Genomic DNA, 11,687 nt, shown 5'->3' on the forward strand with positions numbered 1-11,687 from the left:
CAGCTAAAGTCATTGAGAAAATCGTCAAAATGCAACTGACCCGCCACCTGGAATACAACAACATCCTAGACCCGTCCCAGTCCGGATTCAGACGAAACCACAGCACAGAGACAGCCCTTATCGCCGCCACAGACAACATCAGGCACCAACTAGAAAATGGCAAAACATCAGCCCTCATCCTCCTGGACCTGTCAGCCGCCTTCAACGCGGTCTGCCATCGCACTCTAAAGTCACAGCTCCTAGAAGCCGGAATTCAAGAGAAGACCTCGTCCTTCCTCACCGGCAGAACCCAGAGCATCCGACTCCCACTCTTCCGATCCGAAGCCACCGATACCATCTGCAGCATCCCCCAGGGCTCATCCCTTTGCCTAATGCTGTTCAAAGTCTACATGGCCCCCCTCGCACTAGTAGCCCACCATCACAACCTCAACACAACCTCAACATCATCTCCTTTCCTCCTTTGAGGAAAAAATAGAGACCATCTATTCCACTTTCCCAATTTCCACCAGTGAAGGCCCGAAAGAAGAATCCACTTCTCACATGCCCCAGTCCCCCTCGCTGATTGACTTTTCAGTCATCTCCGAAGCCGACTCTATGGCAGAACTACTCAAATGTAAGTCTGGCTCGCCCAATGACCCTTGGCCAGCCAAACAATACAAGAAATTGGCTCCCCTGCTCAATCCCTACTTGAACCATATCTGGAACGAATCCCTAAGAATGGGCTGCTTTCCCGCCAAATGGAAACATGCCTCCCTGATTCCCATTTTGAAAAAAACTAATTTGGACCCCGACAACCCCAGTAACTACAGGCCTATTTCTCTTCTGCCTGCCCCAGCTAAGATCCTAGAAAAACTGGTACATTCCCAGCTGGCGAATTACATCGAAACCAATGGGCTCCTACATGACTCTCAGCACGGCTTTCGGTCTGGCCACAGCACGGAGTCAGCCCTTGTTGAAATGGCTGACTCGGTGAGATGGTCGCTGGACCGGGGTCGAGGGCGGTGGTAGTGCTGCTAGATCTTTCAGCGGCATTTGACACCGTCTCTCATAAGATCCTGCTGAGAAGACTGGGAGACCTAGGCATTGGCGGAACGGTTCTTAAGTGGCTCGCTTCTTACCTATGTGACCGCACACAGCAGGTATATACCTCTCCCTACACCTCCTCAGCTAGACCACTTAAATGGGGAGTCCCCCAGGGCTCATCCCTGAGCCCGCTTTTGTTTAATGTCTATTTTACCCCCCTAGCTAAATTGATTGCGCGAACTGGGATTAAATCCACCTCCTATGCTGATGATATTCAGTTACTTTTTACCTTTGAGACTCCCTCCGCTTCTGCCTTTGATCCGCTGAAATCCTGTCTCAGAGACATCTCTAGTTGGATGGACTCTAATTCCCTCCGACTCAATGCTGGAAAGACAGAGATCCTGTTTTTTAACTCACCATCCCCTTTGGATTCCAATCTGTGGTGGCCAGCTGACCTGAGCCAAGCCCCCACGCCCAAAGACTCGGTGAGAAACTTGGAAGTGCGCTGGGACAATCAGCTTAGTTTTAACGCTCAGGTCCAAACAGTAGCAGCATCCTGTTTCGCAAAGATCAAGATGATTAACCGGCTTATCAACTATCTGCCAGCAGACTGCCGTAAGACTGTGGTACATGCACTTATAACATCTCACCTTGATTACGCCAACGCACTATATCTTGGTATCACAGCAGGCCTTTGCCACAAATTACAGACTGTCCAAAATGCTGCCGCCCGGCTGGTCAAGAGAATCCCAGCCAGACAACACATCTCTCCCCTCCTCCGAAAACTACATTGGCTACCGATAGCCAAGAGATGTGTATTCAAGGCCATGACGCTGGCCTTTCGTGCTTCCAAGGGCAATGGCTCAGCACACTTGAAAAGCACTCTGAAGCCGTACGTCAAGGCCAGGACATTACGTTCTAACTCCCTTCTTCTCCTGGAAACCCCAAGATTCAAACGTTCTCGTACTGGAGGGAAAACCTTCGAGGTCTGTGCCACTCAGTGCTGGAACAAGCTTCCGATTACTCTACGCGCATGTCAAACTGAAGTGGCATTCCGAAGGTCACTAAAGACCCACCTTTTTTCCTCATAAGGTTCTCCTCTTTTTCCTACCCTCACTGTCTCCAAGTTTTACCAGCGCCGGGACGCCCCGTTGGGGCAGCTGTGCGCTTTACAAAACACACAAATAAATAAATAAATAAATACGCCGACGACACCCAGCTAATCCTCTCCTTCACCAAGGACCCACACACTGCCAAAACCAACCTCCACAAAGGAATGAAGGCCGTCGCCGACAGGATGAGGAGCAGCCGTCTGAAGCTGAACTCGGACAAAATGGAGGTCCTCATCCTCGGATCCACCCCCTCAGCCTGGGACAACTTCTGGTGGCCGGCCACACTGGGAACAGCACCAACACCCACCGACCACGCACGCAATCTAGGATTCATCCTCGACTCCTCCCTCTCCTTGTCTAAGCAGGTAAACGCCGTCTCCTCCTCCTGCTACAACACCCTCCTCATGCTCCGCAGGATCTACAAGTGGATCCCGACCGAAACAAGAAGAACAGTGACACAGGCCCTCGTCAACAGCAGACTGGACTACGGAAATGCACTCTACGCAGGAATCCCAGCCAAACACGACGACCACAACGCATTCTAAATGCCTCCGCCCGACTGATCGTCAACATCCCCCGCCACAGCCACATCACCCCCCACTTGAGAAACCTACACTGGCTCCCCATCGACAAGAGGATCACCTTCAAGCTCCTCACCCGCGCACACAAAGTACTTCACAACACCGGACCAGCCTACCTGAACAGCAGACTCAGCTTCCACACCCTCATCCACCAGCTCTGCTCTGCCAGCCTCACCCTCGCTGCTGTCCCCCGCATCCAACAAACAACCTCCGGTGGCAGATCCTTCTCCTACCTCGCCGCCAAGACTTGGAACACCCTCCCCACCCACATACGGCAGACCCAAGCCCTACTCACCTTCAGAAGACTCCTCAGGACCTGACTCTTTGAGCTGTAGCAGCACACCCCCCTCCCTTGAGCACCTTGGGACCCTCATGGGTAAATAGTGTGCTTTACAATTACTCTGATTAATTTATTGATTGATTGATTGAGCTGTGAGCTGTCACTCTACTTCCTGGCATATATGGAATTTGCTGAGCCACAAAAAGTTTGCACCTAGCATCTACTTCGACCTCGATTTTAACCCCTTTACCATTGGTCAAGGTGATGGGAGGCGGAGAAAATCCCCCACACAATTTTGCACTGAAATTGGCTATTAAGTCGACAGTAGAAAACACAACAAGATGATGGATGGAGTGCTGACACTTTTCAACCACTTCCCCAGTCACAAATCTGGGTTTAATCATTTTTTTGGCTCACTATGCCGCCCAAATTTCGACCCAGCCATATGCAAGTCTGTCTTGACCCTGTTCCTCATGGGAACAGTCCAGCCAGAACTGCCAGGCCAGGTCCACCATGGACTGGAAACAAGCATCGTAGGACCAGTTTGGGGGGTTCACCCCTCCTCAGCCGGCTAGCTGGAATCCAGGGGCACAACGAGCAAGGGGTCCACATCTGGGCAATCCCTTGGCCACATAGTGTGAACATACCAAACACAACATGATGATGGATGGAGTGCTGAAACTTTTCAACTATCCATCTCCAGTCACAGATCTGGGTTTTGTCCATCGTTCTTTTGCTCACTATGCCACTCCATTTGGAACCAGCCATACGCAACTCAGTCTTAACCCTGTTCCTCATGGGAACAGTCCAGCCCGAACTGCCAGGCCAGGTTCTCCTTGAACTGGAAACAAGCATCCTATGACAGGTTTTGGGGTTTCACCCCTCATCAGCCAGGCTAGCTTGAATCCAGTGGCACAGTGAGCATGGGACCCACGCCTGGGCCAACACTCGGCCACGTAGGGTGAAAATAAAAAACTTTGCTTTCTTAAGTCAACAGGACAGAAAATGTCTAAGACAATTTTGAAGTGTATGGAGGATAGTAACTAGGTAAAGTGCAGGTGTGTATTCATAGCTTGACCACCCTTGGGCAAGGCAGGTGCAGGATGTGCAAAAATACAATCCACACTTTGGGAATATGAAGCTAGTAACTAGCCCTTTTGAAACAGGCTGGGTGTAGAGTTAGCCTCCCTGTCCTTCAGCATGTTGCAGCATTACAAAAGACGTCCCTCCCCTTACACTGCAATGCAGACTGAGACTGATGGACCACAATCCATTTTTGTCCATAAGGCAAGGTTAGTAGGGTGAAATGACTCTGGAGCAACAGGTAACTGCCCCAGTGCACTTAAAGGTTGCCCAACCACCCTTTTGCAATGCAAGACAATAATTGCTGATGAACTGCTCCCCTGGCTCTACACAAGTCTGGGGAGGGTAGAAATCAAACCTACTGCCCTTGGTAAACATTTTGGAGGCGCATGTGTAGTTTACTTTAGTCATGGCCAGACCTTATGAGTTGTAAAAAGCCAGTTTTAAATCACTTCTTTCTCTCCGAATATTCCTTCTATTTCAGTATTGGCTGGACAAAAATAATCAAACCAAGAATGAAGAAGAAGGCTTAGGCTTTGTGCAACCAATGTTGCTATGGAGAAAACCCTTGAAAAATGCAAATTTTAGATTCACCCTTCCTGCAATAACTAGTAAACTGTTTACCACTCCACACCAAATTTAGAATTATCTGGGCCTGAACATTGCGCTATCTTTACCAACATTTGCTCAATAAATAAAAGGGGATCTATCAATCAATCAATCAATCATAGCATTTGTAAAGCGCACTACATACCCATGAGGGTCTCAAGGCGCTGGGGGGGAGGGAGGGTGCTGTTACTGTTCGAAGAGCCAGGTCTTGAGGAGTCTCCTGAATGTTAGGGGGTCTTTGGTCTGCCGTAGGCGGATGGGGAGGGTGTTTCACGTCTTGGCGGCGAGGTGGGAGAATGATCTGCAGCCGGCGGTCATTCTTCGGATGTGGGGGACAGTGGTAAGGGCATGGTCTGCAGAGCAGAGCTGGCGGGCGGGGGTGTAGAGGCTGAGTAGTCTGTTGAGGTACGCTGGTCCGGTGTTGTGGAGTGCCTTGTGTGCGTGGATAAGGAGCTTGAAGGTTATCCTCTTGTTGATGGGGAGACAGTGCAGGTCTTTCAGGTAGGGTGTGATGTGGCTGTGGCGGGAGATGTCGAGGATCAGGCGTGCTGAGGCGTTTTGGATGCGTTGGAGTCGTTTCAGGAGTTTGGTCGGGGCTCCTACGTAGAGTGCGTTGCCATAGTCCAGTCTGCTGCTGACGAGGGCCTGGGTGACCGTCCTTCTAGTTTCGGTGGGGATCCACTTGAAGATCCTGCAGAGGGTTTTGAAGGTATTAATGGGCCAAAAATGGGATTCCCTTTAGTGACGTGTCAATTTTAATAATTGATAATCACACTACTGATGTTCTTGTCTGCATTAGGGGCAAAGATCTTCTCATCCATAATATAAACACAAACACACTCAAATGAGGATTCTCTAGGAAAATGAGTGAGGTGACATGGTCCTACAAATAATTAGGCAGTAAGGCATACAGAAATGTAGAGATGAATAGGGAATTCTGGTCACAGAATAAGAAAGTAAAAAGTTGTTTTATCTCTAGCTCTGTGCACGAGGCAGCAGGTGAATTTTATACTTTCGCTATAACCTCCCATGAGGTGATCTAAGCCACTCCTAGCCTGAATTTTATTAACAGGATATACACCTGTGTCCCACCTAGGTCAAGGAAGAAAATGACCCCTTTCAGATTCCGGTAAATCCATTTGTAATAGTTATGAGCACAATTAACTTCATTGATACCAAAACAAAGTCAGAATCTGAAGATTTATAATGGAAGCAGCACTCACTGACCTCCATTCAATCCACGGCGTTAGTCACTTACACCCTCTTGGCATTTTATCAATTAACAATCCAGAATGTCGTCAGGGTAACCTTGGACCATCCATTGTCCATGATCATCCTTTTTACAGACGCCTTTTGTCCATAATTCTGGAGACTGCAACGATCTGTGCTGTTCTTCTGCGAGAAGCCGCCGAGTTCTGCAGCTCTCACTGTTGAGGCCAGTTTGCACTCCTCCTCTGAACTCAAGGGGCTGCAACAGCCCCTCCTTGACCTCACACATACCGTCGTCCGGCCCATTGGCATTGTGTCTGCCTGCTGATTGACGCATACAGAATGACAATGCATGATCAGTTACTACATGTGGCACGCCTCCTCCTGCCCCGGTGTAAGGCTCAGCATTCTGCTTTTGTCCAAGGGCATAACTATCATTCACTCAGCCTGTGCCGTGCACTAGGTTCTGAGGCAAAAGACCCCTTTTCCTCACCCCTACATTGCCTAAATAAGGAATACAAGTCACAGCACTTCAGTAGCTGATTGTGAGACAGACTGGTGGGGAGGCATAACCTATTGACTAACGTGTTTCATTTTATTATAATCAATGTTTCTCTGCAGTTGTTATTCCAACATTTCCAGTTAATGGAGAACACAAAAAGAGCGCGAGTAAGAATGCCAAACATAACATGATCGCTGTGCACTCATCCCGTAATCCCACACTGTAACCTACTAAACAAATGCTCCTTGCTGTAGCCTTAGATGGATTTTCCCTCATTCTTCGACAAATAGCTTTTGCGTAACAAACAGTGACTTTCTACCTGTATGTATTTATGTAATCCTTCGCCCACTGCTGTTCAATCTTTATGTCAGTCCTCTAGCTAGGATTGCGGAAGAAGCTGGGTTATCTATCTTCTCGTATGCAGATGATACCCAGCTTCTCTTCTCGCTTTCTTCCAACGAAGCCTCCACTGTGCCACCTTTACAGTTAGGACTACAAAAAATATCTAATTGGATGCACACTAACTGGCTTAAGTTGAATGCTGGAAAGACGGAGGTCTAAATCCTGGGGAAAAATAAAGATCTCTGGGGTCCACTTCGTTGGCCACCAGAAATGGGCACACTACCTCAACCAGTGCAAGCAGCACGCAGTTTAGGCGTGATGCTTGATGATCAGCTGTCTATGCGACAGCAAGTAAGTAAGACTGCATCGACTTGCTTTACCGTCTTAAAATGGCTCCGCAAAATACTCTGGCTGTTGCCTGGTCCTACCCAACAAACTGTAATTCAAGCCCTGATTATGGCTAGGCTGGATTATGGTAAAGTCCTTTATTTGAGAGCCACCAAAGAGACAATTCGCAAATTACAAGTGGTCCAAAACCTGGGGGCCAGAGTGCTTTCCCATGTGCCTAAAACATCATCTATCTCAGGGGCTCTCAGGGACCTTCACTGGCTTAGAATTGAGAGCCGGACGAAATTTAAGGCGAGGTGCTATATGCATAAAATTAAAATAGGAACAGCACCTATGTATCTATGTTCGTTAGCCCAGGCCTATTGTCCAACTCGTGTACTTCGCTCTTTATCACAAGCCAAATTTTAAATCCCTCAGATCAAACTTTCCCGCATGCACGGACGCTCGTTCTCCTATTTAGCGCCCAAACTATGGCATTCGGTACCCTCATTGCTCCGGCATGAAATCAGTCACAAGATTTTTCGTAAAAGCCTAAAAACATGGTAATCAATAGATGTTATTCCATCTGTCATGCGTGGTCCTATGGTGCCGGGAAACCTCCGGGTAGCTGCGAGCCTTATAAATTGAATAAATAAATAATAAATAAATATATGTCATTTCTGTAGCACAAACCTAGCCAGTAGGTGGAGGAACGCAGTACGAGGCCCAAGACAGAATTGAAGTCTAGATATCTGTGCCAAATTATTGAAGGGCATATTGATTAACATTTCACACAAAACAGGGCAGGAAGTGAAATAGCTGCACTGTGTTGAGTGGAAGGGAAAGAGCAGAGCAGCATAATGTTTTCAAAGATGTTGCACAGTTCTGTTCTCTCATAATGCTGGTGCACTTGTGGTTGTCTATTGCCAACATGGGCACCCTTGTGTCATGGCGCAAGGGTGCATGCATTGTGGTCAGGTTCGTTTTTGCGCAGGAAGGGATTAAGGCTATAAAGCTATTTCCTCTTTGTAGGTGTGCTGGAGAAGCTTGGGAGCTTCTCTTGAGAAAACTTACCTCAATAATTGAAAACAGTCTTACCTTAGAGTGCTGCCAAGAGGCACTTTTTGGTGAGAAAGATGGAGGTATAGCGAGAGCAATGACAGGAGGGAATGCTGGGTTTAACTCTCTTTCATAGCTAATAGGTGTCTCCATGCAATGCTAGTCACATTCTTCCAATCTTTTTTTTAAACCAACAGAGCATTGAGTGGGCAACACCCTTAAGGGATCACCTATTTAGCCCAAGGTCCATGAATATCTGTGAGATACAGGAGGCTTAGTGGTCCTCACAAAATTCTGTGTGGGCGGGTTGTTATTTTTTTGTTCCACAACTGGAACAATGTATTCTGGGATATGTGGTTTAATGTGGTTTCACTTTTGGGTATAACTAGAGGAGTCACACATGACATGCAGCTGTTTAGCAGTGATGATCTTTAATACTTGTATATATCTTTTGGAAGTACCCTCAGCAGTGGTAACAATTGAAACGTTCTTAAATGAATGTGTTGGCCCTCCAAGAGTCCCAAAAGGTGACCAAAACTTTCTGCAGAAACCTCTGAAACAGACACTGAAATCATTCAGGATTTCAGTGTGTTTGTTCAAAAATGAAATCCATCTGTCCTGGGCAACCTGTTTTACTCATAGCTCAGTCTCACTTTCCAGTATATATATCACTGTCTGTAGTAGGTTTTTGTGTAGCTTTCTTCCGACGTTCTAATAGGAAGCTGACAAGTCTCGCTCTTGCCCACACTCAGTGACTCAATTGACTTAAAAGGGAATCTTGGAAATCTTCTGACTGGAGGCAGCCAAGTATAAGGGCCAGATGATAGAAGCTGGCAGATCTCACAGCACTTTACAGAGGACTAACAGCCTGCGGTCCTTTAGTATTTCTGCAATGGGGATGAGCAGACGGTATTATCTTTCAATGCGGTGGCCTTTCAGTCAACACTAAGGAAGTGAGTAAAAGTAAAGTTAGAGACCATGTATGCTCTTTGAGTAAACAGGGTCAACATGGAGTTTGCAGATATGATTGACGAGGAAGTTCAGTAATCTGCAGTATGAACAGGAATTTCATGGACAGAAGAGAGGTGCTTTAATTAGTTGCAGTTCAGCAGTAGCCTCAGGAACTGAAGGCGAACATAACCTTCATGTACCTTAGAGTGAGGGGTGATAACATAACTTGAGGTTAAGCAGCGTGAGCAGGAGCCTTTTGAAACTAAGGGGTAGCAGGAGCCTTTGGGAACTAAAGTTGAGGCACGAGACTTTGAGAGCTGAACATGAGTTGGATCCTGAAGTCCTAAATTAAGCAGGGCATTATATGTGATTCTATGAGTAAGTCTGTCTGGATTAGGTTCCGCAGGAGCTTTGGAAATCTATGGGTGAGGCTGAACCTCAAGGTCTTTGTCTGTGTAGAGCACATAAAGAGCTTGGAGTAAATGGATGCCTCAGGAAATCTCAAGGTCAACATTGTCTTAACTGAGCTGAAGGTAAGCAGGAGGTTCCAGGTAAAAGTGAGCAAGAGAAACAGAGCCTAACAGTGAACAGGGATCTAAGCGGACCTATATTTGAGTAGGATTCCAAGACACCAGGGAGTTAGCAGGATTGCAAGGACGCCTGAAAGTGAGCAGAAACATCTTGGTATATTTGTGTGAGCAAGATTCTCAGGAATGCAAGTCTGAGCAGGAGTCTCAGAGGATCAAAGAATGGAAATGCGTTTAAGGGTCTTGAGGATGAGTGCATAATTTATGGACCCAGTAATGATGAGCAAGATCCTCACTGTCGTAGAGTGAGCAGGGCACTCATACTTTAGAGTGAATAGTAGTCACACCTAGGGGTTAACATACCCCCTGAGGACTTGTAGGTCAATCGACATAGGAATCTCTGTGAATGAGCAGGAGCTTCAGGACCTAAGAGCAGGGAGAAGATGCATAGAAATGAGAGTGAACAAGGGAAGAATTTGATTTGTCAATGTCAATCAATCAATCAATCAATGACATTTATAGAGCGCACTACATACCCGTAGGGTCTCAAGGCGCTGGGGGTGGGGTGCCGCTACTGCTCGAACAGCCAGGTCTTCAGCTTCTTCCTGAAGGAGAGGTGGTCTTGGGTCAGGCGCAGGTCGGTCGGGAGGGAGTTCCAGGTCTTGGCGGCCAGGTAGGAGAAGGACCTTCCTCCTGTAGTCGCTCTTCGGATGCGGGGGACGGCGGCGAGGGCGTGGTTGGCTGATCGGAGGTGGCGTTTGGGAGCGTAGAAGTTGATTCGGCTGTTGAGGTAGCTCGGGCCTTGGTCGTGTAGGGCTTTGTGTGCGTGGGTGAGGAGGCGGAAGGTGATTCTTTTGTTGACAGGGAGCCAGTGAAGGTCTCTCAGATGTCCGGAGATGTGGCTGGTTCGTGGGATGTCGAGGATGAGTCTGGCTGAGGCGTTCTGGAACCGCTGGAGTCTCTTCTGGAGCTTGGCGGTGGTACCGGCGTAGAGGGCGTTGCCGTAGTCCAGCCGGCTAGTGACGAGGGCCTGGGTGACGGTCTTCCTGGTCTCGGTGGGGATCCACCAGAAGATCTTCCGTAGCATGCGTAGGATGTTGAAGCATGCCGAGGAGACGTTGTTGACTTGCCTGGTCATGGAGAGGGAGGAATCCAGGATGAAGCCCAGGTTGTGTGCATGGTCTGTTGGTTTGGGTGTGGTGCCCAGGGCGGGAGGCCACCAGGAGTCGTCCCAGGCGGAGGGTGAAGAGCCCAGGATGAGGACCTCCGTCTTGTCTGAGTTCAGTTTCAGGCGGCTGGTCGTCATCCACTCGGCTACCTCTTTCATCCCTTCGTGCAGGTTGGCTCTGGCGGCGGCGGGGTCGTTGGTCAGGGAGAGGATCAGCTGGGTGTCGTCGGCGTAGGAGATTATGCTGATGTCAATGTCAAATGTTCTTATTGAACGCACATATCACGGGGAAGGTCTGAATGCGCTAGCAAAGCTTCAGCAAGATGAGTGGTGTGATAAACAGATTACTGGATAAAGAGCCACATTTTTAATTCTCTTCGAAAGCGTTTGTGATCACCTATGGATGGAAGATGCGGTGGCAGCTTATTCCAAAGCTTGGGGTTCAGTTAAGAAAATGATCGACCCTCGCATTGGGCCGTTCGGATGCATGGTAGGACAAGATTGAATTTGGTGCTGGATCTTACGGTTCTGCCGGGCTTGTACCATTGGAGTTTCTTGGCAAGGTATCTAGACTAAGGCCGGTATCATACAGAATCTATTGTGTGTGAGGCACAGGATTTTGAAATGGCCTCTCTGTCGCACCGGAAGCCAATGGAGAGTTTTAAGGCTGGGAGCTGAAGGTGATCTGGGTGGGAGATTTAGAATAAGTCTGGTAGCAGTGTTCTGAAGAATCTGGAGTTTGGAGAGCAGATCTTCATTTATTGCAACCAGCAGTGCATTTCCATAATCCAAGTGGCTGATAATAAGACCTTGAACCAGATGTTTCCCGGCTTCAATTGGTAACCGCTTGAAAATTCTGCAGAGATTCAGCATGATCCCATAGCAAGTGCTGAGCACCATTTTAACTTGGGTTT

The sequence above is a fragment of the Lissotriton vulgaris genome, chromosome 3_1 (genome assembly GCF_964263255.1).
Source record: "Lissotriton vulgaris chromosome 3_1, aLisVul1.2, whole genome shotgun sequence".
In the NCBI taxonomy this organism is placed as follows: Eukaryota; Metazoa; Chordata; class Amphibia; order Caudata; family Salamandridae; genus Lissotriton; species Lissotriton vulgaris.